At 34.2% G+C, this 6603-nt stretch overlaps 1 pseudogene; it reads left to right on the forward strand.

Moving 5' to 3' along the window:
- Positions 1–65: 65 nt before the first annotated feature.
- Positions 66–1153, forward strand: LOC134268130 (uncharacterized; annotated as a pseudogene).
- Positions 1154–6603: the final 5450 nt, after the last annotated feature.

Consider the following 6603-nt stretch of genomic DNA (forward strand, 5'->3'; position numbering starts at 1 on the left):
CTGATGAGCTGAAACGTTTTTCCACTACAGTTAGAAGTTAGGATGATTCTTAACTCAGTGTTAAAATGTGGGTCTTCAAAACAATTGTCATAACAAATCAAAAACTGAAAAAGCAGATTTCTGATCACATCACTCGTTTAAGGTCTTTGGATGTTTGGAATTTTTCTGAAGATTACAAGCAGCACAACTTGGATTTTTTTGGTCAGATTTCCAAGACAAAAGAGTTTGAAGACGTAAAACTGACTAAACAACAATCATGGATAGTGGAGAGAATTATGTGTAGTACTCCAGAAAAAATTGATGAAGACAATATTATACAGAGGAGAAAAACTATGGCTAGAAAAGACTGGATGAACGTTGGCTTTAAAAATTATCACAAATCAACGGTTTGTCAGAAAGAGTATTTTATGGCTTGTTTATACATGACACAAGAATACTGTTATCTTTGACTAGCCCACCTTCGCTGAAGATTTATGATATCAGTAATTCCACTGGAAAATGCAAACACACTGAGGTGTGTCAGGATAAACCATATGGTCTTTGTCACTCCGGATTGTGCTTGAATGAAGTATTTGTTTCTTTTGAAAACTTCATCTGTCATTATCGAATTGAGTTCAACGGAGAAACTGCGAGTTGTTTAAAACTTGGAATAATTCACTTGAAAGAACCCATGATAGCTATATCCCGTGGACCAACAACAGCGTTTGCTGCCAATCGTTCTAAGAGGATGATCTGTTCATTGAACTTTTGCATAAATCATACTTCAGCATATAAACCTAGTGGATCAGTGCCTTTTGTGTCCTCGTCGTTGATATCAGACTTTCATTGTTTCATACAAGAAAGGATAGTAAAGGTTGTGGATAAGAATAACGAAGATATTCTTGACAGTCCTCGAGATTCAAATCTCAGGGGACTCACCTTTGACCTTCAAGATAATATTTTGGTTTGCGATAAGACATCAAAATTAGGACAGGTTAAGCATGGAGAAGGAGAGAGAAGGAATATTAGTTTGGCGGACATTACCGAAAGTTACAATGTAATAATGCATCCGACAGGAGAAAAGATAATGGTGTTAGACAATACAGCAAAATGTGTTGTTTCCAAGTATGCTAAAACTGGGTGGGTTTTCGCAGTCGCAGTTCTCAAACTGTGAAAAAAATCGAATGAAAGGCTAATTAGCTAACAAAAGCTCACTTTGCACGTCCTATGCTGCAATATATTTGATACATTGCAATGAATAATAAACATATTATATGATACTAAAATACACATTGTGTTATATTATTTTAGGTATACTCATATATGCAAAGGACAATTTAATTTGTAAATTCTGCATTTTTAATACCAAACATAAAAATGATATATAGGCTATAGCCGCAAAAGCAAAAATATATAAGATATTTCCTTCCCAATAATAGCAAGGAAATAATTAAATGAATAAGCAAGCATCCGAAGATAGGGTAGATTTTTTTTATAATTTGTTTAAACCATGATCCCTAGGGTGGGACTAAATAGAGATCCCAACCATGGTGTGCTAAAACTGTCTTAAAAATTAAAAACATAACATTGCGGAGAAACATGTGGAGATGGACTAAATAAATTGTAAATATTGTAAATATGTGTGATAAAAATTTGAACAGTGTTATTTCATATATAATGTGAAAATCAGTGCTGCTAATCAATAGAACTTCAAGGTAATTTATAGGTTTGAATATGTTTTGTGCTTGTAAAATTATTTATTTAAAAAATATGCATACAAAATATTTATTCATAATAGTGCTCAAATTAAAAAAAAGAAGAAAAATACATGCATTTTTTTTGTTTCAATTCTGGTAGATTATACATACAGGTAAGTCTACCTGTAACCTTTAACGGGCCCCTTTATTGAGTGTGACAATACTTGTTTTTAGCTCAACTCAACGAAGTTGGGGGAGCTTATGTAATACCCTCGGCGTCGGTGTCGGTGTCAGCTGGGGTCCGGGTTAAGGTTAAGTTTTTTGGAGCAGTTTTCTTTTTAGTTACTCCTATGTCCTATATTGATAGACATGCATAGAAGATGTTTCTAGTGGGTTTCATTGTACCATTGAGTTTCAGATGCTGCAATTTCAGCAAAGGAATGACCAGGTTAATGTTTTTGGAGCAGGTTAACATTTTGGTGCAGTTTTTGGTGTGGTTCATTTCCGATAACTTTAAACGCATATTGACCAAACTTGCAGGGATGATACATCTAAGGATGCACACTACAAGGCTTGCTTCGGATGCTGAATCTGACTTACATTTTCCGGTTGAGTGAACAGGTTAAAGTTTTTGGTGCAGTTTTATTTCAAAGGTACTAAAAACCCAAATGACCAAACTTGCATGAATGGTACATCTGGGAGGGAAAACCCATTTGCTTGGATGTAACTGACCTTATTTTGGTTAGTAAAGGTTAAAGTTATTGGTGCAGTCTTCATTTAAAAGATACTGTGAGCCCTATAATGACCAAACTTACATGGATGGTACATCTTGGACAACTACCCGACCTATTGGATGCTGAATCTGATTACATTTTCCGGTTGAGTAAACAGGTTAAAGTTTTTGGTGCAGTTTTCATTTTAAAAACTATAGCCCTATAATGACCAAACTTGCATGAATGGTACATCTTAGGATGCATTTACCCACTTGCTTCACGCTGAATCTGACCTACATTTTCCGGTTAGTACAGGTTAAATTTTTTGGTGATTTTCATTTCAAAGATACTATGAACCCTATAATGTCTAAAATTGATGGTATATGATGCATACTACCGAGAGATGTTGGATTACCCTTTTTTTCCGGTTGAATGAACGGGTTTAAAAATTTTGGGGGTAGGTTCATTTCCAAGTAACTTTACTCTACAGTAACCAAACTTGCATGGATTATAATTCTAAAGGTGCATTCACCAGGTCAGATGCTGAATCTGACATACATTTTCTGGATTAGTGAAAAGGTTTTTTTTTTTACCCCCCCTTTTGAAAAGCGGGGGGGTATATAAATCTTAAATTCCCGTGTGCCCGCCGTCTGATCCTCTCCGTCCGTCTGTTACTTTTTTGGGGTACCCATTTTTATCCGTAACTCCTCTCATCCCTGAATGAAATTTATGAAATTTCACAAATTTTATTACTATTTTTGTGACCTCCTATTTTACTTTTTGATCCGCCTTTTTGGGCCCGGCCACGGGAAAACATGGACTTTTTCACCACTTATAACCATAGGGGAGGCGGGGGGGATAAGTGAGCTCATCGCTCACAGTACCTGTAGTTTATACAGGTTTATTTCCAAAAAATTTGATCGATATTTTTAACAACTTTCATAGATATCATCTTAGGGTGCACCTAATTTAGTTCTGAAATTTAATAATTTTCAAAAATGGGCATGGTTAAAGTTATGGGTGCAGGTCTATTACAAAAACTATAAGGCTTATATAAACCAAACTTGCACAAATATGCATCAAGGATAAAACTCTCAAAGTTGCTTCAGAAGCGGGTTTTAATTAGGTTTTCATGTTGAAGAACTAGTTGAAGTTTTTATATAGGCCTATTCCAAATATCAAATCAAAATTTTATAAATTTTGCATTTTTGGATGTACACTTTTTGTTGGTTAATTGTGTGACTTTGCCTTACTTAAAAACAACATTCGTTGAGGTGAGCTCTGTAATCTTTGATTACCTATGTTTTTTTTGAGTAGCCATTCGGGGAATAAACCCAGAATTGAACCTGTCACGTAATGACCAAACACTCTGACATCGCGGTTTATTTCCCGAACCCAATTCTGACTGCGGGACGTGGACAGACCGCTTAGGGATTTGTGGAAAAGGAATTTATCCCAAATAGACAGCGTTCCTCTCGGAAACTGTACTACAGAGTAGGGAAATCTCACAACAGTGTTCATTAGTGTGTAATTAACATATCGGCAATATTTTGGTTAAAACCTATGAAGGATATAAAGATAAGAAACAGTATTCAAGACAACAAAATCTGGATTCTACATTGTAAATTGAGGAATATACAAAGAAAACCCGCAATTGAATTATTCAAGTAGAATTAAGCTAGGAACTAAATTCCGTGTGGCGGAAGATTTTCTTTTAAAAAAAATTAAAGAAAATGATCACGAGTGTTTTTCCCCTTTGAACTATAACTGTTTACAGTAGTGTTAATTTTAGATTCCTATTTACCATGCTGGTACTCACAAAGCTGTTTTTTTTTGCCGTGAAATATGTTACATTGTTTCTCTATAAATATCTATTAAATTATTTCTTATGAATTCATTCAACAATTAAATGTAACAAATACGAGGGTTGTCCCAAAAGTCGTAGACAGGTAAAACAGTTTTGTTCTCTTTGCTTTATTAAATTTCTTTCCTTGTCATAGCAAAAAGTACCATTTTATCATCATGCACTTCAAGTTTCATTATTATATCACCTCTTACAAGAAAATTATGAAAAAATAAAGAAAGAATATAAGTGCACACCGGCGCACGACAGCAAGCGTAAATTACGTCTCTTATAACGTCATTATCTCTTTGTCTGCTTCACTAGCGGGTATTAACATTCAATAATTTTTCTAAAGTGATAGACCACGCTTGATTAACGGACATATTTAAATTCACAATTGTCCGTTTGTTTTTTACTTGTCTTTTGTTAAAGCAGATCCAAATTTCAGTCGAAATTTAGTTGAAAGATCGCCTTACATTGTAGGCAGCAGAGAATTCTAATTGTTTGACGTCGTCCGAGGTTCAGATTTTTCCAAACTGTCTGCGTTTATCAAACAGTATCTCTTTTTACATGCCGTAATTAACTATTTTCGGTACAGAAGAAAAAATCTCATTGAATACGTGAATTTAAAAATAATTTCTTTATTAAAATCTGGGTGTAATGTCACATCTGTATTCTTTTTTCCATCTCCGATGTATATTAACCATATCCAACATAATCTATTACATCTCCGTGCGCCGACTACGCGTTTGACGACGTCATTTTCATCAAACTCAATTTCAACGATACTATGAGGATCATGACACCATGACCAATCGTCTGTTTCTGATGATATTTATATGAAGTTTTGACATAATATGAAGATTTTTATTCTGGTTTCAGTGAGTTAAATTTGAGTTCAATGTATAATATAGTACGAAAGATTGATTGATTGATTGATTGGTGTTTAACGCCGAGTCGGCAATATTTTCAGCCATATTTCGGCTAGTACGAAAGAAATAAAAGCAAATGTAATAGTTATATGCGTAAATTATTCCGAATTTTGTCCGTGCGCCGACAGGCCTTATCGGCCTTCACTTAAATCGTCCCAATATTATTAATATAAAAGATATGTATTTAAAAATTCACAATTCTAAAGAATATTGACTATTTTACTTTTTTCCAAAATTTGGTAAGTATTGGTTGCATGATTAAAAAATTATAAACATTGTCTACGACTTTTTGGGACACCCCTCGTATATTAAAATATATTATGAAATCTCGGGAAATAATTGAGCCAATTTTAACATAAACTAGGGCTAATTGTAATCGGGGACCGTTACAGATGTTCCCCAAACGCTCCCCATGTCCCTTTTCGTACCATAGCTTTTCCTGTAACACCTTTTATAAATATATTAAGTATTCAAGGATTTCATTTAAAGTTATAAAAGTTACAATGATATCAACAATATATCGTTTAACGTTTTGCATTGGCGCACACGTACATGTACATGCATATGCAAGATGATCATGACATGTTGGTTAAGCGATTAACACATCTTTCTATCCCGCAAATAATAGAAAAAATACAGATATAAAGTTACTATATTTCAGGAACATATACCATTTTTTGAAATACCTATTCACATTTAAATTCTCTACTGATTTTAACCTCGGGCTCAAAGTTGGTTTTATTCCGAGGACAAGGCAGTGTTGCAGGTGTCATAACAGTATTACACTTTGGTTCACGTCAAACCTCATGTCAACGCTCGATGTACAAGATTCCCTTGTACAAATTTTGATACGAGATTGGAAATTTTTTTTAAATGATAATCAACATGTAAACTTCCTGTATTGACCAGATTTATTTAAATTTAGGGCGTGCTGATTTTTCTATATACTGTCAAGAGTGGGGAGTGATTAGGCCCTGGACTAGATTTTCAAGCACCTGCTCGACTTCGACCGAAACAAACTTGCGTGCCTTGCTGGATGGCTATGTATTTTTTGGTACTAAAATCTTTATAAAGAATGGTTTTACAAGATCTGAAAAGGAAACTTCTCAGAAGTTTGTTTTGAATTAGTTACAATTTACTCAAACTTGCACAATTTTGGTAAGAATATATGGGAGCAGAAATTAATACTGTTGTGACACCTTAAAGTCGACTAAGGATATCACTCGCCGATGGCTAACCAATCAAAACAAACTTAGTCAATTTTAGTTCCATACATAGAAAAGGGATTTTCCTTTAATCTGTTCAGATTTTTTAAAATATATTTCCTCTCTGGTCATTTTGACAACTCTGGTACCTGTGCCTAGCAAATTTTATATACTATGTAAATAAATATTATATACATGTAAAGGTTTTTGACCGGAACTATTCATTTTTTCCAA

The sequence above is a fragment of the Saccostrea cucullata genome, unplaced genomic scaffold, assembly GCF_032062105.1.
Source record: "Saccostrea cucullata isolate Sc308-1 unplaced genomic scaffold, CSIRO_AGI_Scuc_v1 ctg9467, whole genome shotgun sequence".
Lineage (NCBI taxonomy): Eukaryota > Metazoa > Mollusca > Bivalvia > Ostreida > Ostreidae > Saccostrea > Saccostrea cuccullata.